The sequence below is a fragment of the Xyrauchen texanus genome, chromosome 35, assembly GCF_025860055.1.
Source record: "Xyrauchen texanus isolate HMW12.3.18 chromosome 35, RBS_HiC_50CHRs, whole genome shotgun sequence".
Classification (NCBI taxonomy): Eukaryota; Metazoa; Chordata; class Actinopteri; order Cypriniformes; family Catostomidae; genus Xyrauchen; species Xyrauchen texanus.
Genome location: NC_068310.1, coordinates 19,392,345 through 19,418,822, shown reverse-complemented (window position 1 = coordinate 19,418,822; position 26,478 = coordinate 19,392,345). Strand labels below are relative to the sequence as shown.

The window sequence follows — 26,478 nt, the reverse complement described above, 5'->3', positions numbered from 1 at the left end:
CCTACGTATATCAATATAATAGTGAGAGAATACAATTTAATTTCTGGATGTGTTTTTATGAAAAATGCCATCATTTGTTTTATGGTTACTGCTAATCATGGATTTACTTTTGGTTACTATGATCTTATTGCAAATGCCATAGTTAAAACTATGGATACAATGGAACTTTTCTTCTGTGTAAAATCTTTTCTAATGCCCTCCGATTGTAGAAAAAGGCTTTGTTTATCTTCAGATGACCGAATTTTAATGATCAAGATCTTGATAAAAAGAAAGAAACTGTAAAAGAAAACTAATTTCTTTCAGTTGGACCAGTGCGACCAACTCAAGTGCTGGAGCGACTATTTAACACGTGTGCTTCCACTCTTAATGATAGTCTGGAGCCATGTAAATAAATAGATAAATAAAAAATTATTTGCTGTGGCATTGCAAGAATTCATTTGCAAGAACAAATTTAAAAATATGTACATTTTTGTAATTTTATTCATTACCCAATTAGGACTCTTGCCTTCTGTGATCTCATTACACACTGCACCTAGCTGACTTGCTTTTTTTGCATAGCCGAATTTCAAACATAACGAGTAAACACACAACTAAAGTGGAAAGTTCTTGAAAATGAAACTATCAATGATGGTTATGTGGGACAGTGGAATAGAGGTGTGCCATGGGATTTGTTTAATTGTAAAAAGTGTGCCATGGCAGAAAAAAGGTTGGGAAACACTGTGCTAAAGTTTACCTAGTGTTTATTACAACTATTCCTCCCATGAGGTGAGCAATGCAAAAGCACCTTGAGACATTCTTGAGATCTAATTTACACCTATGGATAGTTAAAAGTGAACATGGGTTTTTTTTTTATATATTATGGCCAAATAGCACTTGTATAATTTGTTGTTGAATTGTTTTAATTTGTATGGTTATAAAACATAGAATTTGTTACACCAAAACAGGTGTGTTTGAAGAACAGCATAAAGTGGAGCCTACTCTTAAAATTTCAGAATCAAAAAACTTGTAAATTTAGTCACATTTGAATGTAGACAAGTTCTTTTCCAACAGTGTATTTTGTGTTTCAGCTCATCCAAAATAATTAATTCTGTAAATCCAGTATGCTTAACAGCTGTTTTGTTTATACGTTTTATAACGAGCATAATCAGAACATAAGCTGATTAATCCGATTTTTAAAAGTAATGGACAGCCATTCAAAATGCTCCCTGAATCATAGCACATGGTCTATTGAATTGGTCTACTGAAATGTCATCATACTAATTGCAGTTGATTTGTTTTATGTGATGTCAACAGGCCACAACACTGTTGCTCTAGAACATTAATTTACTTTTGTGTTCATGTATGCCAGTCATTTGTTAAGCTTATTGTGATCTATTCATGTCTACATAATAACTTTTTTTGTTTGTTTGTTTTGTTTGAGAGGAACAACCAAGTTTAAAAAAAATTCCCTATATATGTGTGTGTGTGTGTGTGTGTGTGTGTGTGTGTGTGTGTGTGTGTGTGTGTGTGTGTGTGTGTGTTGGTAATTTATTCCATAATAAAAGGTTTACCTGGTCAAACAGGATTTTTTTGTTTTGTTTTTAAGTAAATGTGGGAATGGAAATGTGACCAATATCACAATTTTAGATAAAAGCAAGTTGATGAGGATCTATTTCTTGGTGTTTTTAAAGAGGATTACAAAACCTCAGCTTGTCTGTTACTGCAAGGTTGCCAGGAATAGATTATTGTATTACAGAATAATCCTGGCTTATTCAGCCTCAAATTCTCCCTAAATTAATAAGACATGTACATTTACTATAAAATATTCCTGTATTCATTAATAGTGCAAAGGTTTTAGAAACTGTACTTTGTTCATTTTTGTATCAGTATATTTCAACAAATTAAAAAATAAATTCTGTAAGTACTGATCATGGTTTTTATAGACATCCTTGTCAATTTAATGTCTTTGCCTTTATTTTGATCATCACTGAAAGAGGTTTCTTTCTCTTTTTTTCCCCTCCATGTCAGTGTTTTTCAATATTCAGTTTTCTTATGCCTTTTTTTACGGTAGTAATTGATAATAACTTTTAACATGTATTATGTAAAACATTGTTAAATATTTCCTGAAATAATTCCAGTTTTCCTTTATCTTGCATTGTGGTTCCAAATAATTTTTTGTTTAATAAGCACAGACAAGACTGATAGATGAATTAAGAAAATATCAATGTCAAGAACACTTTGTATCTCTAAATTTTTCATTAAATTCAGACTGTTACACCTGAGCCTTTTTTCATTTTTATTGATTGAGTCAAATTATGTGTTGGTGATTCTGTTAACTTTAGGCATGCACTTTTTGACACACTGATGATAGAAACACATGTTGAGTTGTCATGGACATGCTAGCCAGTGAACCTAAGGAATCAAAATAAGTTCAGACTATCATGTGACACTTTTAAATACAAACTTAATGGAGAAAGACATAGCAGGATTATATTATCTAGTAATGTATACAAGTATTCGGAATTAGCAATTGTGAAATAGAACAAAGTGGCGTCTCTTGCACACAAAAAAACACCATACTGCATTACAGGCCAGACTCTGCACAAAACAGCATAAAAACATCCAATATTAAGGTTGGAAAGAAATAGTAGCCTATTTAGTGTGTATGTTGTTTACTCGAAATAACGCACAACCTATTAGTGTACAATAGCCACTTAAACGGTTGGGCCCTGCCTATAGGGTGATACGTCCTCTTTTTCGGACCTTAATAAAGCGTCCGGCCGGGATTTCTACATTTGCGAAAATGTCCGGGATTCGGCTTTAGTTGCATTATGATGTGCATCTGGTCTAATACTTCATCGTACGCGCGCGCATATTTTAATTGCTTTAAAGCCTTTTTGTAAGTCCCGCCTTCTCTCACACCAACTGCTCGATTATAAGAGGCTTGCAGCAACTATTGGTCAAAAACCATCACAAACATTTACAGAAGATTTGCACAAAAAATTCCCATGCTTTCGTCCAGGTCGTGATCCGTGGGAAGAAGAATGTATGACATGTAAAGCTGGCACTTATGTGTCAGTTGCTAAAAAGGTGTAAGTGATTTAGAAAAACACATTAGCTCTGCGAAGCATAAAGGGTCAGCTAAAGGTAAAAGTTCATCAGGTAAATTAACTGACTACTTTTTGCTACCAGGTAAGATTGTTATAACATTGCATAATTTTCCATGGCCATTCAAAATAATAGTCAAGTCAAGTGTCAAGTGGTTTTTATTGCTTTTATTGTAATAGTAAATGAAGGCACACTCATGGCATCAAATATTTTATTTTAGTACGGACATATAAAAGAATGTTGTAAATGTGTGTGTGTGTGTAGGCCATATATATATATATAAACACTGTTTTGAAACCTATTATTCCACCCCTAAGTTCGATAAAGTTGGAAATATATTCTAGTGATGTGCGATACCACTTAATTCCTATTCGATCCGATACCAAGTAATACCAAGGCTGGTATTGCCGATACCGATACCAACACCAATACTTTTTACGTATTTTATTTGTAGTGTGATGTGACAACTTTTTAAGTAAAGTAAAAAAGTAGGCTGTAGGCTTACCAATTCCAAATTATAGCTGCATAATGACAAGACAATAAACTGCTCTCATATTATTTAATTATAAAGAAAATCTCAGAGACTTGAAACAGGTTGAAAATTACACACAACTAAAAAAAAATGTGTCTCTTAACCTTGTCACAAAATAAATGCTGTTCTTTACAACACATGTAAATCAGGCACCCTTGAAAATCAGTAGCCTACCTCAATTTTTTTTTTTTACAAAACAAAGTTTACAAAAAAGTAAATTAGGCTCCCTTGAAAATGTTAAACCTGAGCCTGTTCTGAAAACTGTCCTTATTCACAGGTTTTTGTTTAGGAATAAGAGCATGTTTACAGTTTTCCCCTTGAGTCTGTTCCGTTTTTTGCTCACTACCTCCCCTGCCTTTGAAAACATCCGCTCTGCAGGTACAGAAGTAGCAACAATTCCCAAGTACTTTACAGCAAGTTTGCTTAAGCCTGGGAAAGTTTGATGATGCTCTTGCCACCAAACAAGTGGATCCTCCTTGTCTCTGGGAATCAGTTTTTCCTCTGAGTAACGACGCATTTCAATTATTACTGTGTCTGTGGTAGCTGACCGGTGATGTTGTGAAGACGCAACTTGCGTGTCAAAATCTGCCCATAACCCTACTTTTGTTGCAGCTGAGTCTGAGGCAAGTTCAGGACTCTGGGAGCTAGGCACTGAGGCAGGGCTAGAAGTAGGTGCCAATGCAGAGCTTGGAGTTGGAGTGGGAGTGGACTCTACTGTCTGGTAGACTTCCTTCAGCTCAGAGGAAAGTCGTTTTTTCATTCCCTCAACATTGTTTTTGTCCTGAAATCCAAGGTGTTTAAACCTAGCATCCAGAAATGTACTAGCAGCTAGAGAGTGACTGGTCTCAATGCCTGCAAATCAACGCTGGCATTGCTGTGCCAGCTGTGTGGCAACGGAGCTGCCCTGATGCTTACAGGCTCTTTGGAGAAGAGACACGAGTGGAATCACTTTGGAGACTGAAACATATTTTTCTGATGATACCTCCCTTGTCATTTCCTCAAAGGGCCTCAGTGCATCAACAGTTTGAGTGATGAGTGATAATTCTCCCACATTAATGCACAATTCACTCCTGCCTAGAAGACAGAGGACTGCGGTCACAGCTTCATGTTGTTCATGCAGCCTGTCCAGCATGTAGAAAACTGAATTCCAGCGGGTTTCTACAGACTGGATCAACTTATGTTCTGCTATTTGCATCTGCTGTTGAACAGCCCTAAGCTTCTCTGTGGCCTTAGTGCTATGATGAAAAAATGACACAATTGCGCTGCATTTTCCCAGGATCTGCACCACTTCAGGGACAGCTTTTAGACTGTCCTTTACAACTAAATTCAGAGTGTGGGCAAAACAAGGATAATGCCTCCACCCAGCCTTGTGTACTGCAGCCACCACATTTGCCCCGTTGTCTGTCACAACTGCCATCACCTTATCAGTTAGGCCCCATTCATCTGTTATTCGTTTAAGTTCTGAGCTGATATTATCAGCAGTATGCTGTCCATGGAAAATCGCCGTTTCCAAAACAAAATCTTTAGTTTGCCAATTCTCAATTACATGACATGTGACAGTCAAATGCGCCTCTGTGGACACTGAAGTCCACATATCAGTGGTAAGTACAACACTTGGAGCATTTTGCAAAGTTGCTCTTACTTTGTCTTTGCACTCATCAAACATATTAACAAGATATGCTTCAGTCATTTTCTTTCTGCTAGGGAGATTGTATCTTGGGTCAAGAGCTTTTACAAATGCCTGGAATCCCTCATCTTCTACTACAGACATAGGCTGGAGGTCCCTCACAATCATCTCTCCCAGGCTCCTTGTGAGTGCTGCTGCTCTTGGAGAATCATCTACAAACAACACAGATACACAGGGCAAACTGACTGATGGAGCCACACTGCACTGCAGTGCACTGTATGCTAAAGATAGATAGATAGATAGATCTAAGTATCCAGTAACATATGAAACATACATACATTACTATGTTATAAGTTAATTTGATTTTTAATATAGGTTTAGTCACAGTAAGCAGTGCAAATGGAGTGTAGATGGAAGTAAAGAGTACAGAAGGAGGTAGAAATTGTTATTTTGTCTATTGTCCTCCCTGCCATGAGTTGTTGTACAGTATGCTGGCCAGGGGGATGAAAGAGATCCCTCTAAAAATTCTATTAGTTTTAAATATGGGCTATATGCAGCCTCTCTCAATACACTCTTAGCACTGATCTCGGGAAAGCTACTCATTGTTGCATTTATTTCATTAGGATAGCTTCATGTTTCACTAGTATTTTCTATTTGAACAAACTGCTTTCTGTTAGCTTGTTGTAAAAATGCTGGGATTCCGGGGAACTGTTTAACATTAAAAAACTAAAGCCTTAACAGACGTGAATAACTTTCCCACAGTCAGTGATAATGTGACTATCACGCTATCTCTCTGTACCTGGATAACTTCTGCCGCTGCGGCCAAATGACTCACTGATTGAAGTCTGTCTTGCCCTAGCACCTTGCGTCTTCTCACCCTGGATCTCCTCCTCAGACCGCCGCTTAATTATATCATCATATTCACTCTTATGATTTAACCTCAAATGTTTAGCGAGGTTTGTAGTGTTACCACTGTATTTCACTGTCTTTCCACACACATCACACATAGCGTCACTGCTGTCTGTACAGCTAAAATACAGCCAGACATGACTCCTTTTGCGGTCAGCCATAGTCACTCTGTGGTCACAGAGCCGCATAGTCACAGAGCCGCAGTGCACACACCACTGACCGACCGGCGGAAGGAGAAGTAGTTCCTTCCCCTAACCGGATATAATTAGACTTTTCTGCTGACAGCAAGTTACTTATGATAACATAAACACTCACTCCAAATTACTGAGTTTAAATATTGATCTTTTACATGAGAATCGATACTAGAGCAGGAGACGTTGGGATCGTAAATATCGATACTTTAGTATCGATCCGCACATCACTAATATATTCACAGATTCGAACTTCCCGGATCAATAACTCACACGCGAAACGTAGAAAGCTAGACAACGAGCTACAACCCAATTTTCATCTAAACTAGCCGTCCTCCGAGCTGGACAAATATTATTGGTCTCCAAGTGCTCAATGGATAGATCAGCACAGACGTGTATTTACATGCGGACCGGTCTCAACCGCTCAGCCAGATCATCAGAAACAGCTGTGAGAAGCACGGGCTGTGAGACGAGTGTGCAGGGACCGTCTACAAAGTGCAACACCGAAAAGCGATACTACAGAAATATTAGGTAAGTTCATTCTTGCATAGTGTAGTCATCAAAATCACTTCACACATCAGTGGTCTCCTGCTGGTTATACAACAACACTTAGTTTGGAGAAATGTGCATTTGCATAAATAAGTTTCTTCTATCCACTGTATTGTCCATGTATGGTGTAATCACTGATGTACCTGGGTCAGTGGTGGCACTTTAAATTAGATTTCATAGTCAGGATTTGGCCCAGAAGCTGATATCCAGCATGCCAGAGCGAATTGCTGAGGTTATGAATATCTTTTAAACTCATTAAATGCTTATCATTGTTTTCCAGTATACCATAGAAACATGTGAAAAAATAAATCTACAAATACTGAAGCAGCAAACTTTGCAAAACACAAAATTTATGTCACTGCCAATACTTTTGGCCAAAGCTGTACACTGAATTCAGCCATTAACGTGTTGAAATTCAGGATTTTGCAAAAGTTATACATTTGCGCCAACGATACATATGATTTGATTTTCTCTGTATGTGGCAACACCTCTAAACTCACCAGGGCATGATCTGAGACTAAGATGTTTCCAATTGAGCAATCAACAGATGAAATTAAGTACTTAGATATTAAAAAAAAAAAAAAAATCTATTCAAGAATAAATCTTATGGACTGATGAAAGTCTCCAAATATCCAAATACCTACCAGATGGGTTCAAAAGTCTCCAAATATCTGTAAGACCAAGATTTTTACTCATCCTGTGAAGTGTCAATGTTGCTCTTGGGGGCATGCCCACTTTTGCTTCACTATGATCAAGGACTGAGTCCATCAAAAGATTAAAGTCTTGTGCCAAGATTATATCATGAGGGGTGCCAGCGGCTTGCAACATCCCTTCAAGATCTATAAAAAAGTCCTGTTCCAAGGTTAGGTGTGTAAATATTAGCCAAAATAAGACTTTGCCACTGAATGTCAGCTAAAACAATAATGACTCTTCCTAATTTATCTTTAATTTGTTTGAGACATTTGAATTGTAGATGTTTACTTAGTGTAATGACTCCCCTGCTCTTACTTGAGCCAGCACTAAAGAAAAACTGTCCACCCCATATCTTCCCAAATCTTTCAGCTTCCTGTGGGGAAAGATGCGTTTCTTGAGGAAACACTACATCAAATTTCTTACGCTTAAGATAAATAAGCTTCCTTCTTTTTATGGGGTGTCCCAACCATTCACATTCCACGTGACGAGAGACAATCCACTCATATTAACAATTGACATTCTATAAAAATACAGATCTATACAACAAACTCCAGTCAATAGGCAGATCCAGCCCAAAAAGAAACAAAAAGGTGCTCAGTTCCTCGAACAGTCAAGTAAATATTCAGTGAGTCACGCCTACTTGGCTGCAATGTGAGTACCAAAAAATACCTTACTCAGTCCATTGACTTTATGAAGGACATCGCTTGCTGTGGGCATGTGAATGTTTTACGGCCATCCATAGCATCTATTCTCAATTTAGACGGGAACATCAGTACAAAAGCGACCTTCTATTGATGTAAGAGATTCTTGCATTCCTTGAATCGATCACGTTTCTCTCTTGTCAAATTTGCAAAGTCTGGGAACAAGAAAATGCTGTGGTTGTTCCAAAAAATCCTTCCTTTACCCCCCAACCCCCCCCCCCCCCCCGCCTCGCATAGCACGAGATCTTTATTGGATGATCTCAGAAATTTGGCCATAATTGATCAGGGCCTGTCTCCCTCAGCGGATCGCCAAGCCGAACCCTGTGAGCTCACTCTATTTACAGCTTATGGCCTGTTATGTCGAGCAGACTCGGAAAGAGCCAATCCAGGAATTCCACCATATTCGGACCCTCTGCTCCTTCAGGAATTCCAACAATATGGACGTTATTTCGCCGACTACGATTCTTCATATCCTCCAGCTTCTCCCAGACGTGCTCCAAATCCGCCTTGGTCGCTAGCAGATTAGCAGCTAATTCCCTCTCCGATGACTGCAGATAATCAGTTTCTTGACGTCCCCCACTCTTGTGACAACCTCAGTGAACTTTGTCTCCATGGCAGTAATCAACATATTACAGCAAGATCCTCCAAGTCAGCAACGATCTTCGTCAGCATTGCCGAAAAGTTCAACAATTCTCATCGAATTTCCCACACTTCACTAGCCATATCTGCTCCCTGGTCAGCGGTCTTGTCCGGGGTGTCAGCTTTAGCACGTAAGTGTCTTTTTTTCTCTCCCCAATTTGTAATGCCCAATTCCCAATGCTCTCTTAGTCCTTGTCTAAGTCAATCAGGGTGGCGGAGGGCGAATCTCAGTTGCCTTCTCGTCTCAGATGGTCAATTCGCGCATCTTTTCATGTGACTTGTTGAGCATGTTACCGAGGAGACATAGTGCGTGTGGAGGCATCAGGCTATTCTCCGCGGCATCTACGCACAACACGCCCCACTGAGTGAGAGAACCACATTATAATGACCATCAGTAGGTGATCCCATGTGACTCTACTATCCCTAGTAACCTATTAAATTTGGTTGCTTAGGAGACCTGGCTGGAGTCACTCAACATGCCCTGGATTCAAACTCACAACTCCATGGGTGGTAGTCAGTATCATTACTTGCTGAACTACCCACGCCCCAAATATTTGTTTTTTTTATATTATATTCAACATTCTCAGATAACAATTTTTTGAAAAAAAAATTTTAAATGTGCGTTGTTGTAAATTTTAGATATTTAATATGGAAAACAAGCCAAAACAAAAACAAATCAAAAATGTATTTTGTTGCAGTGTATAATGGGGCGAACACTACCTCTCTCACTTTTCTGTTCACTTCAATCCATCTTTACCTCACAAAAAAGAAAAACTCTTTATTAATAAAGCTAAATTTTGCCAGTTGTATTCATGATAAGAAATACACAGTGACATATATTATGATTATGATATGTTATAATCTAGCTGCATTAAGCGTGCCCGCTCGATGGACGAGCGTCCCCACGACAGAGTGTGCATCAGCCGGGAGCAGTTTCAATCACTCCCCCTTAAATCAGGACATTCTCGCAAGTCATAAAAGAGGCACTGACCGCAAAGAGAAATCCCAGTTTTGGAGTTCGTAGTTATTTACATAATCTGCTTCCATATTATTTGAACCTGAATAAAGCTATAATGCATTAAATATAATTGCATTAAAGATGTAACGCCAGGGTTTTTCCTTTAAAGACGCTTGACACGCAAGTTTTGCTTCAGCGGAGCGGCAGCTCCAGCTCCACTTATTCCACAATGAGTGTGCTTCTGTATTGACTTGTTTTTTTATTTTTGCACTATAATTCCCTCATACTTTGCGATCTACATCACCTGAAGCTGTTTGGAAAGTTTAGAGTGCATCTGGACTGTGAGCGGTGTAATTCTTCCTCTCATAAGTCAGGCACGAGCTGCAGTGCTGCTCTCGCATGTCATCATTAGAGTTTAATGTGATCTCATGTTACTATCTCATGTAAATGAGATCAAACGGCTATTCGAAAACAAAAAATTTCGACAATTCGATAAGAATGACTAATCGTTTCAGCCCTAAACTATTCCTTAAATAACTTGTCAGTTGGCTGACATCCTACCAATCCCTACTAAGAATTATTGCCATGTATCCTGAATATTTTCTTGGGCTATTTAATTGTTTTCTTTCTTTGCATATGTTTTACCTTGATCTTCTCTTGTTCTAGAAGTGCATTGTGTCTCTTAAGGTCTAGATTTTTCTCTCTCTCATAGTGCAGTTCACACTCAGCAGAGGTGAAAGGGTGCTGGATTCTGTGCAGGTCCTGCCTCAGCTGTTTTCTCTCCTCTCCCTTTTGCTGCAGAAGCCAGTCTGGGGCCTTTACATTCCAATACATCAGTGGATGTTAAAGGTCTGCTATTATTTTCTAACCCCAGTTACATGTTTTTTTCATTGGATATCAACTTAAATTATGTCAGTTATGTTGTGCATGTGTGTGAAAATTGGTGAACAGGGCTGACCTTAGCCCAGGCTTGAGCTTCACTGATCTGGGCCGGCAGGGCAAGCTGGTGTTGGCTGGCCAGCTGTTTCTCCTCCTCCAGGGTGGAGTGCAGATTTCTCATCTATAACTTTACACAGGCCAGCTGAAGAAGCAGCACAGAACACTAAACAGTTTACACATAACTTAATCTAACAGACCAACCTCACCACACATAAGCTTAAAGTCAGGTAAAAGTTTTTCAAGGAAACATTCAAAGTACAACAAAAAAAGGGCAGAATGGTGGTTGGTAATGGATAGCCCTTTGTGGCTGGTTTCTAGCTAATTAAATATTTTAGAGCAGGCAAAACTATGAAAATGTACAACTTTACTTTCTATTTTTTTTTTTTTGCATATGTAGATGATTTTTCCAGACCAACTATTCACATTTCACAATTTTATAAACAGTTCCTTGATATCTCCATGTTTTCCATAGCCGTGGGAGCTCTGGTCTTTAAACACAAGACTACAACAACCTAAGTATTTTATCAGACAGTAAAACATAAACAACAATCCCAAGTCCAGATTTGTTTCTTACCTGACAAAGCCCCTCACCCCCTGCAGAAGGTTTATTGTTGGCCGTGTGACCATGTGATGGTCTGGTTATCTGCTCTCTAGCAAACTGTAGCTGCTGCTTCACATGCAGGAGCTCCAGACTGAGTCTCTCCTTCTCACCGTCAGTCTGAAGCCTCTCATGGGCTCTCTCACAGAGCTCCCTCTGCAGCTCCATCACATGCCCACCCTTCTCCATCAACTCATCCCAAACACAAAAGATGTTAAAACATGCTTTCTGTAGAGTACAAAAGATTTCGCAAGAATCAATATTCACTTTGCTGCAATTGAAGAATGGGGCAGTATGAACTATATTAGAACTGACAGCAAACCTGTAACCCATTAGCAAGCAGTGCTACTTATTTCACATGCAAAGAAGTTAGCCAATCATTAAAGAAGGCATGTACTGTATATATAGAATTCTTGGTAACGCTTAATGCAAGTATTTTTTAACATTAGTTAACATGAACTAACAATGAACAAAAAATGTTCAGCACTTATCAGTCTTGGTTCATGTTAATTTCAACATACAAATACATCATGAACTAACATGAACTTGCCATGAACAATTGCATTTTTATAAATGATTACAAATAGAACCTTATTACAATTTGAAACGTATTGTAAAGTTTTACTGAAGTTTTTAACATTGTGCCACCCTGCATTCTGATGCACATACATTATGTTTTTTCTTTGCTATTATTTAATTTAATTTAATTTAAACCAACGGACTCTGTTCAGGACAGTCTGGGCTGTCATGAAAGAGTTAAACATTTGACACGCCAAGTCATGTGACAAAAGAACATGGCGCCGATCTCAGTGGAGTTTGTCTTTGGAAGAAACGGCAACAAAAATAAATCTGGTAAAATAAATAAAAAAAAACACTATGTTTTACATTAAAACCTGTTTAAGTAAAAAGACTAGAGTCTCTAGTTTCATTCAAAATGCCATTTTGAAAATGTCATAGATATATCGTGAAATGGCATGCTGTTAAACAGTTGATGAGGACTAAAGGGCTATTTTCCCCTTAGATATCCCATCTTTATTGTGCGTTATCACCATTGAGAACGAATAAGTGCATACAAAAGCTGGAAAATGTTGCTTTCAGAGGCTTTATATGGAGTTAAGATGGAAATAATGCGCATTTCGAACTGTTTGAGACCAGTGCAGACAGACAGTGCAAAGAGAAAACATTGAGATTTTGTTGCCAAAGATGAACAAATTTTGTAACACAAAAGTCAAATCAAATCATTTTTATTTCTATAGTTTTAGTTTATTTATTATTATTTGAGCTTTTCTCAATACACATTATTCCAAAGCAGCTTTACAGAACATCAGCTGTAATGTCTGAAACGTCTCAAAAACATGAATAACTAACACTCCTGGAAACATAAACAATTTGAAAATATCTGACTTTCTATAGCTTTGTATTATTTAATATTTCACAACTTAGTTGTCGTCTTCATATGAGGACATTTTTTGGGGAAAACAATTTATTCTTCTTACAATTTAGATTTATTTTAGTTTAGTTTATTAGGGGCTACTAGTTACAAATCAAAAAGGGATATGTAAAATGCACACAGCAGTCTTGCTCTGGTCTCAGGAAATTAAGGGTTAATAGCTAAAATAGCAGTTAGTTCTAAGAGTCAGAGAGAAATTGGTCTGGTAATACAAAATTAAAATGTTTTTATGTGCAAGAAACCTGGACTAATGTTATAAATAGTAAGAAAATGCTTTTTAAAAAAAAAAGCAGAAGTGTGCCTCTTGAAAACATTATACAAAAAAAATAAAAATCCAGGAAAAAGTTATGTATTTGCAGAGTATTGCACCTTAGAGTGCTGTGTTCCTTCTCCAGTCTTGTCAATTCTGTTCTTACCTTTTCCACCACTGTCTTAAGCTCTGCCATCTGCCCCCTGCTCTCTCTGGTCCTCTTCAGCCTGACTGTTCTCTGTCTGAAGTGTCAGGTTATCCTGGAGTCGTGTCTGAGCACGCTCCAACTGGGCCACCTGCATAGTGGCAAAAATAACTTTAGCAGGTATTTTGCAGGCAACAGTAAGTATCTGAGAGCATCCCATCATTAAAAACAAAACACTGTGAACACTATAATTACTATACATGACATCATTCAATTTTCATTACATTTTCTTTCAAAATTCCCTTTTCTCCTTTAAGCTGTGTGAGGTTCTTGTTAAATGTCTTTCCTTGTTGACATTCTGCCTCCCATCTCTGAACCTCAACACGTAACCTCTTCAGCTCCCCGTGGTCTCTTTGCATGACCCGTTCACAAAATGGCCATGCAGCATTAAGGCTCTACATTTTACATTTACTTTACATCTTCAGTTCATGGTCTCATATCACTTTATTATTATTATACTTAATGACTGCATAATGCAATATGAATAATGCATGACTTACTGATTCAATATTCAATCATCAGAAATGTCACAATGATGATATGCGATGTGAATGTGTGTACCTCTTTCTCCTTTTTGAGAGCAGACTTGGATACAGATAAGTCCACCTCAAACTGTTTCCTCCAACCTTTATCCTCAGCAAGACGATCCTCAAGGAACTTGGGTCTCTCTTGAGCACTTTTTTGAGCTTTAGAGTAAAAGACAATGAAAACAGATAACATTTTTGCAACCACACACACTGCAAGGAAGTTGTTGTTTTTTTTCTTTGCCACAGAGTCAGTCTCTCTAAACCAATCTTCATCTTTCTTCACAGTTTTCTAAATGTTTCTCTTATTCAACTCTTCCTCAATACTTTTCATCTAGGATAAAGAAGAGGTGGTTATTTTTTTAAACATTAGCCCAAGGTGGATGACATGACAGTGATCAAACAAGCATTATGAAAACATCTCACATTTTCCTGCAAGCCCTCCACCTCACACTTGTGACGCTCCTGCTCCTCTTTATCTGCACCTCCCCCAGCAGCGCCTCCAGCTCCTCATTCCTCTCCACCAGCTCCTCATGCTCCTGCTGTTGCTTCTGAAACCTCCTCTCCAGTTCTTGCAGGCGGCTGTATTTATCTTCAGACTCCCTATGACACCTGCCAACACACAGTTGCCACATCAGCATACTGATTTAGTAGCAACATAAATCAAATAAGTGCAAGGCTTTACCTTTTGTGGAGTATCTTTTCCTCTTCTGTTAGTCACTGATAAGGACTGACATTATTCCCAACACACTGACAAAAAGAATGTCAAAAGCCCTTTCAGAGGAAAATAAACATTAAATTAATATATGCGTCATACAATATATGCAAACTAAACCCTTAAATAAATGACTATAAAAGTGTAATACTTAATGCATTCCAAGCATAAGACACCTCAGATCACAAAGCAACTTTAAAATTCAACACTGTTGACTCCCTGTGAAGAGTGTATTTAATTTTGCTCAAATGTCACTTTGATTCCTTGATTCAAGTGCATCTTAGTTTGTTCAACCTGTTGTACACCAAACAAAGCAAAAACTGTTAAAAAAAAACTATTATTTTCTGCATTTGCAAATAAAGCTACCAAGAAATAAATAAGGATACTTTGCTGTCATACATATAGTGTAGGATAATGTACTTTTCTACGATACTAAAAACAATCCTTTCGAATAAATACAATATTTTTCCCTGATTGCATTCCTTTGTCTTCTGCAGCTCCACCATATCTGCCAAACATTTGGATGTAGTACCAAAACACATTCTCTCTGCATTAAAGTCAACATGAAAGTAAAATTGACCACACAAAGAAAAAAAAGGCTTGTATTTGTATTGTAATCTTTGATTGAAATGTAATAACTTGATCCATCTCTGCAAACACTTATTTTTTCCCTGATGTCACAAAGGCTGTGCCCACTATTGGATAAAGGCAACCAGTTGCCAAATAGCTATTTACAAATAGCATAGTTTTGTTGAAACCTGCAATAAGGTCTGACTATTCTGCAACAGAACACCAACTTTTATTATTATATATCATTATTTTATAAATTATGTTGGATAAAAAGTCCTGTCCTACATTTGTTTTTTGCATTTATTTCCTCATTGAATATACCCTTTTAGTCAAGTCAAGTCAAGTGGTTTTTATTGTCGTTTCAACCATAAACAGTTAGTAAAGTACACAGCGAAACGAGACAATGTTCCTCCAGAACCATGGTACTACATAAAACAACTGTGACACGCGCCCAAAGGAAGGGACGGAAACAAGTCTCTGCTTAAGGGGTAAGCTTTTATTTTTCTATTACAGTCTCTGGTTCTGGGTTTTTTCTTGGACGGGTTGTCGCCCCCATGCTCCGTCACTGCTGCCCTTTTATGCCGCTCTCCTCATGTTACTGAAATTAGAGACAGGTGTTAGTCATCATTTTAGCTCAGGTGTGAGCGCCCTTACCGCTTTTCTCTCCCGGACGGGCGCTTGACCACGCCCCCGCTGCCACATACCCCCACCGCCCGACTCAGGTCGGGGCGTCATCCGGCCTGCCTACCACTCCCCCCCATTTCTGGAGAGGAAGTCAGCGGCAGCCATCTGCACCCCCGGTCTGTGGACCACCTTGAACTTAAAAGGCTGGAGGGCCAGATACCAACGGGTGATCCGGGCGTTAGTATCTTTCATGCGGTGGAGCCACTGCAGTGGGGCATGATCCGAGCAGAGGGTGAAGGCCCGCCCCAGCAGGTAGTATCGGAGGGTGAGGACCGCCCACTTGATGGCCAGACATTCCTTCTCTACGGTGCTGTACTTAGTCTCCCTCAAGGAGAGCTTCCGGCTAATGTACAGCACCGGGCTCCTCCCCTCCACCACCTGCGAGAGTACGGCCCCCAACCCTCTGTCTGAAGCGTCCGTCTGCAAAACAAAAGGGAGAGAGAAGTCAGGTGCATGCAAAAGCGGCCCCCCACAAAGTGCAGCTTTAATCTGTGTAAACGCCTGTTGGCACTGCTCCGACCATTGGACCGGATCTGGAGCCCCCTTTTTAGTAAGGTCAGTCAGCGGGCTGGTGACATCCGAATAATTAGGTACAAACCGTCTGTAATAGCCAGCCAGCCCCAGGAACTGCCTCACCCCCTTTTTGGTCTTGGGTCTAGGGCAAGTCGCAATCGCCGCGGTCTTGTCAATTTGGGGACGCACCTGGCCATGACCCAAGTGGAACCCCAGATACCGTACCTCCACACGCCCAACCGCGCACTTTTTCGGGTTTGCCGTGAGCCCCGCCCGCCGCAGCGATCTCAGGACGGCCCTCAAATCTTGTAAGTGCCGCTGCCAATCATTGCTATAAATGATGATATCATCTAGATAGGCAGCGGCGTAAGCAGTATGCGGTCTGAGGATCCTATCCATGAGGCGCTGAAACGTGGCTGGTGCCCCGAACAAACCGAAAGGAAGCGTCACGAATTGGTGTAATCCGAACGGCGTGGTGAAGGCCGTTTTTTCACGGGATATTGGTGTCAAGGGGATCTGCCAATATCCCTTCGTTAGATCCAAGGTCGAATAAAACCGAGCAGTACCTAACCGATCGAGCAGTTCATCAACACGGGGCATTGGGTATGCGTCAAATTTAGACACCGCGTTGACTTTTCTATAATCCACACAGAAATGTACAGACCCGTCGCTCTTGGGAACAAGGACGACCGGGCTGGACCAATCGCTGTGAGATTCTTCTATTACTCCCATGTCAAGCATCGCGTCCAATTCTTCCCGAACTATTTTCTTTTTGTGTTCGGGCAAGCGATAGGGGCGGCAACGTACCACTACGCCCGGCTCGGTCTCGATGTGGTGTTGTATGATGTCTGTGCGGCCCGGTAGGGGAGAGAACACGTCTGCAAACTCCTTTTGTAGTTCGGAAACCTCTGTGAGTTGGCGTGGGGAGAGGTGGTCTCCACAAGGAACCGGGGCGTTAGGATTGCGGGCTTTGTTTACCTCCGGACCGAGCTCCGCCCTCTCCGGAACTACCGTTGCCAACGTCACCGAGGCTGCCTCTTCCCTCCACAATTTCAGGAGGTTGAGGTGATATATTTGATGCGCGCCCCCTCTATCGGTACGTTTAACCTCATAATCGAGATCCCCAACTCGTCGTGTGACCACAAAGGGTCCTTGCCACTTGGCGAGTAATTTCGAGCTCGATGTTGGGAGTAGTACAAGTACTTTATCTCCCGGTGCAAATTCTCGTAGCTGAGCATCCCTGTCATACAGCCGGCGCTGGCGTTCTTGAGCCCGGAGCAAATTCTCCTGTGTTAATTGCCCCAGTGTGTGGAGTTTTGCTTGAAGATCAAGAACGTATTGAATTTCATTTTTAGCATTAGAAGGTCCCTCCTCCCAAACTTCACGGATGACGTCGAGGACCCCGCGTGGGCGTCGCCCGTACAGCAGCTCAAACGGGGAAAATCCCGTGGAGGCTTGCGGAACCTCTCGTACTGCGAATAACAGGGGGTCCAGCCACTTATCCCAATTCCTAGCGTCTTCGTGCACAAATTTACGAATCATATTTTTGAGTGTTTTATTAAATCGTTCCACCAGTCCATCCGTCTGCGGATGGTACACGCTAGTGCGAATCGACTTAATGCCCAATAGTTCGTAAAGTTCGCGAAGTGTTCGTGACATAAAAGTAGTGCCTTGGTCGGTGAGGATTTCTTTCGGAACCCCCACCCGGGAGATTATCTTGAAGAGTGCCCCGGCAACACTACGTGCTGAGATGTTGCTCAGAGGCACTGCTTCCGGATACCGCGTTGCGTAATCCACCAGGACTAACACAAAGCGATGTCCGCGTGACGTACGTTCTAATGGCCTGACGAGGTCCATTCCAATTCTCTCGAAGGGAACCTCGATCAATGGAAGGGGGCGCAAAGGCGCTTTTGGGGTGGCCGGTGGGTTTACCAGCTGACATTCACGGCACGCCGCACACCACCTGCGGACGTCGCCGCCAATGCCCGGCCAATAGAAACGGGCTATTAGACGAAAAAGTGTTTTCCGTTCCCCTAGGTGACCGGCCATAGGATTATAGTGAGCCGCCTGGAAAACCATTTCCGGCGGCTCCGTGGAATCAACAATTGTGTCAGCTCCTCCTTTGTTTGAGCGTCCTGCGTCACTCTGTACAACCGATCTTTAATAACTGAAAAATACGGATATGAGATGGCGATACCCGGCCGGAGTTGTTGACCATCGATTACTCTCACTTGGTCAAAAGCGTGCTTAAGGGTTTCATCCCGCGACTGCTCCAAGGGAAAGTCCCCCTCAGAGAACTCCCTAAGAGGAGGGGTGACCCCCTCGCCCCTTCCCTCGTCACTCGGAGCAGCCGAGGACGGCCCCGGCTCCGCCTCCCCCGCCAAAGCATCACACACCTCTTCACTTTCATGCAGGACCCATCCGCACAAACTCCCTCTAATACACTTCTAAAATTCGGCCAATCAGTACCCAAGATTAGGGGATGGGTGAGGCGGGAACTAACCGCTGCCTCCACACTATGTTGTGCTCCCCGGAATTTGATCGCTAAAGTCACCAAGGGGTACTTGTGAATATCCCCATGCACACACCTCACCCTCACCCGTTTAGCTGTGCCCAAAGCCCCGGGTCGAACCAAGCGTTGGTGGATGGTGGTCTGATTACAGCCGGTATCCATCAATGCTTGGTATGTACCCCCCTGGATCCTTACCTTACTGGATCCAGGGAAGCTGGCCTGGTGTATCCTCCACGCCTGCGGGGGGCAGGAACGGGCCCTGGGGAGAGAGCAGAGCGAGAGGGAGCGGGGGGGGGAGAGGCAGGGGAAGACACAGGGGAAGGGGAGAGAGAGAGAGAGGGGGAGGGCTCATCTGCCCTCGGTATCGCCGCCAAGTGGTCCTCCGCGAGCTGGACAGCTGCCTCCAGCGACGCCGGGCGGTGGCACTGGACCCATTCCGCCATTCTCCTGGGCAGTCGTTGCGCGAATTGCTCCAGTACCTCCTGATCGATGACTCCCTCGACGTCGCGGTCCCCCGCGAGCAGCCACCGCCGACAGGCGTCCCGGAGCCGTTGAGCAAACGCAAACGGGCGGTCGGACTTCTCAAGCTTCATGCTCCGGAAGAGCTGGCGATTCTCCTCCGGGCTCCGACCAACCCGTTGCAGAATGGCCCTCTTTAGGTCAGAGTAAGCCAGGAGGTTAGTCGCCGGCAGTTGTTGTGCCGCGAGTTGTGCTTCCCCGGACAGGAGAGGAATTAGACGGGCTGCCCACTGTTCGGGCGGCCAGCCCCAGATGTCAGCCGTCTTCTCAAACAGGTCGAGGAAGGCCTCAGGATCATCTGCTACCCCCATCTTCTGTAACGTGGGCGGGGGCAGCGTAGCGCGAATGTCCGGGGTCGCGGCTGGGGCCGACGCAGCCTCCTGGCTGAGGAGGCTCCGGATAGCAAGTCGGTCCTCTGCCTGAGCCCGCATGATCTCGAAGAACCGCCGATCTTGATCCTGGCGGAGCTCAAGCAGGGATTGTTGGTGGCCTTGATGGAGAGTGGCGAGGGACTGGAGGATTTCCGCCAGCTGGGAGGACTCTATGGGGCGACCTTGTTCCATAACCAAAAAAAAAAATGTCCCGGGTTTCAGCACCAATGTGACACGCGCCCAAAGGAAGGGACGGAAACAAGTCTCTGCTTAAGGGGTAAGCTTTTATTTTTCTATTACAGTCTCTGGTTCTGGGTTTTTTCTTGGACGGGTTGTCGCCCCCATGCTCTGTCACTGCTGCCCTTTTATGCCGCTCTCCTCATGTTACTGAAATTAGGGACAGGTGTTAGTCATCATTTTAGCTCAGGTGTGAGCGCCCTTACCGCTTTTCTCTCCCGGACGGGCGCTTGACCACGCCCCCGCTGCCACAACAACATAGGACAAAGCCAGAACCACATGAGACTACACAGACTAAATAACATACCTATATAAAGTGCATGTGCAAACGTGTGCAAAAAGTATGGGACAGTACAATAAATTACTAACAATGAACAGGACAATAGACACAGTAGAGACAGTGCACCGACCAGTACGCAGTAGTGTAAAAGATGACAGTTTCTAAAAAAGAAAATGTAAACATAACATACTATGAGATGGTGTTCTATGGACATAGCAGTTATTGAGGTAGCAGCCAGTTATAAAATGACAAAATTATAGTGCAACTCAGGACACGTGTGTGTGTCAAACCAGTCTCTGAGTATTGAGGAGTCTGATGGATTGGGGGAAGAAGCTGTTACACAGTCTGGCTGTGAGGGCCCGAATGCTTCGGTACCTCTTGCCAGATGGCAGGAGGGTGAAGTGTTTGTGAGAGGGGTGTGTGGGATCATCCACAATGCTGGTTGCTTTGCGGATGCAGTGTTTTTTGTAAATGTCTTTGATGGAAGAGAGACCCCGATGATCTTCTCAGCTGTCCTCACTATACTCTGCAGGGCTTTGCAGTCCGAAACGGTGCAAGTCCCAAACCAGGCAGTGATGTAGCTGCTCAGGATGCTCTCAATAGTCCCCCTATAGAATGTAGTGAGGATGGGGGGTGGGAGATGCGCTTTACTCAGCCTTCGAAGAAAGTAGAGACGCTGCTGGGCTTTCTTGGTAATAGAGCTGGTGTTGAGGGACCAGGTGAGGTTCTCCGCCAGGTGAACACCAAAAAGGAATTTGGTGCTCTTGATGATCTCCACAGAGGAGCCGTCGATGTTCAGTGAAGAGTGGTCACTCTGTGCTCTCCTAAAGTCAACAACCATCTCTTTTGTTTTGTCGACATTCAAAGACAGGTTGTTGGCTCTACACCAGTCCGTTAGCTGCTGCACCTCCTCTCTGTATGCTGACTCGTCATTCTTGCTGATGAGACCCACCACGGTCGTGCTATCGGCGAACTTGATGATGTGATTCGAGCTGTGCATTGCTGCTCAGTCGTGAGTCAGCAGAGTGAATAGCAGTGGACTGAGCACACAGCCTTGGGGGGCTCCAGTGCTCAGTGTGGTGGTGGTGGAGATGCTGTTCCCGATCCGGACTGACTGAGGTCTCCCAGTAGGGAAGTCCAGGATCCAGTTGCAGAGGGAGGTGTCCAGGCCCAGCAGGTTCAGCTTTCCAATCAGGTGCTGGGGAATGATTGTGTTGAATGCTGAGCTGAAATCTATGAACAGCATTCAAACGTATGCGTCCTTTTTATCTAGGTGGGTGAGGGCCAGATGGAGGGTGGTGGCGATGGCGTCGTCTGTTGAACGATTTGGACGATACGCAAACTGCAGTGGGTCTAGTGAGGGGGGCAGCTGGGTCTTAATGTGCCTCATGACGAGCCTCTCGAAGCACTTCATGATGATGGGTGTGAGTGCAACGGGACGGTAGTCATTGAGGCAGGACACTGAAGACTTCTTTGGCATGGGGACGATGGTGGTGGCCTTGAAGCACGTTGGAACGATGACTTTTACTCAGAAATACTCATAAAATGGGTTGCAAATGCAGTTTCAGGTTTGCAGCACCAGTGTAACACGGGTTAAGGGAAAGGAGGAGGCGAGAACCGGCTTGACAATATAAATAATATTTTTAATACAGAACTAAAACCAAAAGATACAAACACACACATAGGGCAGACAGCTGCCGGTAAAAGTTCTCTCTGTCGAACCACCGTCCACAGTCGGCCTTTATCCCTCTAGTAGGCTTGATTAGCCTGATAAGGGGCCGGGTGTGTAAAATCACAAAACGGCCCTGCCCTCTGCCTTGTCACAATCCCATAATTTACTCACACATAACAAACTATAATCACTGGCTTCCAGTAACGGCGTCCACATGTGTTCAGCAGAAGAAAGAAAGTCATACACTTCTGGGATAGCATGAGGGTGAATAAATGACAAGATCATATTCATTTTTGAGTAAACTATCCCTTTATGAGGATCCTCCTTACAAGGACAGTGGAGAGTGAGAGAACTCAATATTTTACACTTTTGCATGAGTCATGCCTTTTTTGACAATCAGACCAATCAAGAGACAGAACAGTAATGACAGGTACAGGAACATACAGGAACAAGGTTATGTGCTCTTAATGCACACAAAAAACTTTGAACTTATGACTCCTGTCCATTTAAGGTGGGACAAAGAATCAGGAGAAATGATTATGTAAAATACATGAGAGATGTACAACAAACACTTGTGTACAAATGGGATACTGCTGATCATGTAAAACGTTTAGTACAGCAAAAATGAACCCTTTCAAACCCATTTGACTTTCTTCTGTGGAACACCAAAAAAGTTGTTATGGGTGCCCAAAAGATGAAGGCAGAATGTTATGAACTAAAAGCCTTAGTCCTGATTCACTTTCATTGCATCTATTTTCCATACAATGAAAGTGAATGGTGACTGAGGCAGTCCCTAACATTCTGCATAATGACATGTGGAAAGACATCAGGGTGAGTAAACAATGACAGAGTTTAAATTTTTGGGCAAACTATCCCTTTAACAAAAATAGAAAGAGTCCATGACTCACTTTTCCTCAACACATGTCATGAGACTATATAATCTTCTCACCTTCAATGTTTCTTTTTGCTGCCTGAGTTCCTCTTCCAACATGTGACGAATATGATCTAGCTTCTCCTGATTTCCATAAAAGGAAGATATTCACATTATTATAAAATTACTATGCCACCACTGCTTTATGCTATAAAAAGTTCAGACATTTAAACAACAAAAAACCTATACTGCCACTATTGTCATTATATTTTATGCATATGGAAGAAGCTTTGAACCAGAGCGACTTGTATAAATTTTACATACATTTTATCAGTATGTGCTCTCCCTGGGAATCGAAACTACAGTATACCAGTTGAGCTACCTGTAGATGCACCTCTCTGAGGTTGCTTGTGAGGGTCTGAGAGTCCAGCTTCCTCTTGGCAGCCTCCAGTCTCTCCAGTAGAGTGACTGTCTCCACTAGAAGATAGGCCACCTGCTCACTGGCAATGCTATGGCTGAACTCTGCTAGACCCTCCTGCTCCAGCATCTCCACCAGCTCCTTACTCAGCGTAACGCCTTAGTACTGTATTCTGGACTACAAGTGTATTCACTTGGGGGAAATTGCCAGACACAAGGGCTATGTCTGAAATGGAATATACAAGCAAACTGATTACAGCATACAATTATCACAATAACAACTGTATTGTGAAAAGGTTTACACTTAAAATGTTAAAGTCCCCATATACATAGGTCAGACATATGAGGTTTCGTTTGGAAGCTTAGAATCTGATCTTTTCAGAAAATACCATCACTTTTGCATTTTTGTTACAAAAAATATCAAAATAAGGCCTGAAAACATTTGCGTTGGAAATTAGGTAATGGGGTAGAAATATTTATATGAATACAAAAGTCTTTCAGATGGCACTTAAATGGGCAAGTCATATATCAAATGAAAGCTCTTTTATTTTGTTCCCCTAATACCATAGTTCGAAAGATTTTCAAAAGAATCACAAAAAGAAATATGTGTCATGAAAATGTATTTTTTATGCACCAATCATTGCTGCCATAAGCCCCAATTAGCTACAAACTTTATTTGTGCTTTTACTTTCAGCAATTGTCTGAAAATTAGCAATTTTTTACTTGTCTGTGAGCTTGATTGGCTGAATAATCTAATATTATATCCTAGATGTACAGAACAAAATATGCCATCCAGCAGGAAAAGCATGCTAAACAAATCATCATAAAAATAAGTTTTCTACTATTGATGTTAAAATGTTATATATATCTTAGCAAAGATGAGGATCTCAGCTTTATAATGACACCTAGCTATAAAATGCGTTATAGCGCAACCTACATTTCAAATATGTAAATTGTGATTGAATGTTATAGAGACAAAAATATTTTTTCTAGTGCTTGCTGCCATCTAGTGGAATGAAATAAGACTTTTCAAAGTGAGAGAGAGAACAGAACCAAAATTACATACATACAAAGCTTTTTTTTATTTTTTTATAATAATTATATTTATCATACGATTATAAACACATACAACATAATTTATGAATAATTGGAATCTTTTTCATTTTCTTTTTTTTTTTTTTAATGAGACCAATTGTTTGAAATTAGTCTACAGTGTGTGTGAAGGGTGTACTTCACAAAAAAATGTAGCAGAGTTAAATATTGATACGTTTCTCACCCACAACTATCATATCACTTGTGAAGACATGGATTTAACCAATATAGTCTTATTGGTAACTTTTAAGCTGCCTTTATGTGCTTTTTGAGCTTCAAAATGTCTGATCAAATCAGTCAAGAAACAGATGGGGAAAAAACTGCGGCTGATATAACTTTCAGTTCATTCATCACTATGAGGAGAGGAAGTCAAACGCATTGCATTGGTTACATTGTTCCATGCCATAAGCTCTGCGATATACTGCACAATTTGCAAATCAGGCTAGATCAACCGAGTATTCTATGCCTACAAAAAATCTGCAGATTTTGCAAATAATTTACTTTTTCTTACTGCAGAAATAGTAAGAGAGGTATGGTAGAATGCCATTCTGATCATAGCCAATGACAACCTCAAGGCACAACGTTTACTATGACAAATCCAATATATGATAAAAGCAATATGAAACACACACCATGCTGGTGTTTCAGTAGCGGGAGCTCGCAGAGTAGGCTAGTTAATTGACGCGTTCACACTCCGCTGTTAGAGATTCCCGCTCCTCCAGCATGTTTCGTATATGCTCCACATAAGTTTCCACCTTGAAATAACCCCATATAAACGATGACAAATGCAATAGCAGGAATTTGTTTTGGTTAGGTAACAGTGTGGTCATGTTAAAATGTTGATGAGGGAGTCCGTCATTAACTATTCTTTAGGGTGGATGCCCGGTTTGCCATCCGTTCGCTCACCTCTCTCATCTCGCTGGCCTGCTGTTTGAGTACAGTTTGCAGGTCTTCAGTGGCTGCGGTCAGGCAGCCCTCAATGCACTGGAGCTAACGCAACAGGTGACACTCACGTTCTTCTGCTTAAGCCTGAGGAAAAAGGCAGTTTCTGTGCATGCGGAGCGTGATCAAATCCAGCTCTTCTTCCTTGGTAGGAAAAACCCAAAGTCATTTATGTCTTTCCTTTTTTTTCTGAAAGCTTTAACAGTTTAAATGAATGGGGCCTGGGTGATCTGATGCCTTCTTTAACAGTACGTCAAACTGACAGCGAGAAGCATTGTTTGAGAAAACTTGCTCAAGCTGCCAACAACATCCTGTGTTTCCACTAGGATTTTTTTCAGCAGCGGTGCTGTTGTGCGTGGGTCCGCGAGTCCGTAACACCGGACACAAATTGTGCGAAATCTGCCGTCTTCTGCCTGTTTCCATTCAAATTACCTTTATTGATACAAATGTTGTGCGTGATGACGTCATGCCTAAAAAACACTTTGTTGCACAAGTTTTGATTTATCGCAAAAGAAATCTGCCCTTAAGCTGTTTCCATACAGAAATGTGTTTTTATTGCTAATTGTGTAGCCTACCTTTCTCCTCCCAGATATCCCTATTTTTTTATTCACCAAAGTTTTGGTAAAATGGGGAGAGTATTGAGACAATTCATTGAAATTAGTAAGCTTATGATTATTTTAATTTCACAAATAAAAGCAATCAGAAGACAAGGAATTGCAATCAAAAGGGAGCCGTTCCCCTTCTTATAGGACTATAGGATACTATTGGTCCTGATGTTGTGCCTATTGCAGGTTGCCACCGGTTCCATCCTGAAAGCGAATCGTCATGGCCCTGTTCAAGCTGGCAACCTGCACCAAGTAGTGGGGGAACTTTTGGTCTTAGTATATGGACCATCCATCTATGTGTATATGCTGTGTGCACAGCTATTAAAGAAACATTGTTGCAGTGTAATATCAGTGTTTACGTATGGTACATTTCTGATATTCAATATGCTATTTTGAACAATCATAATCTAAAGCTTTGCCATCACAACTGCATTATGTCCTGCATATTTGTCCAGCAACTTTTAATAACCAACTAAACTTTATTTTAGCATCATAATGCTATTTACATTTTCTGAAGAAGCTCAGCAAATGTGATCTGAGATAAAGAGGACTGGATCGCGCATCCTTAAAGCCTAGGGCCCCCCTCCGGGCAGTCAAGGGCCCCTGGGCACTGTCCCTATTTACCT

General features: G+C 41.8%; 1 pseudogene; it reads right to left on the bottom strand.

Moving 5' to 3' along the window:
- Positions 1 to 4,478: 4,478 nt before the first annotated feature.
- On the bottom strand, positions 4,479 to 25,403 carry LOC127628558 (myosin-11-like; annotated as a pseudogene).
- Between the last annotated feature and the right edge of the window lie 1,075 nt (positions 25,404 to 26,478).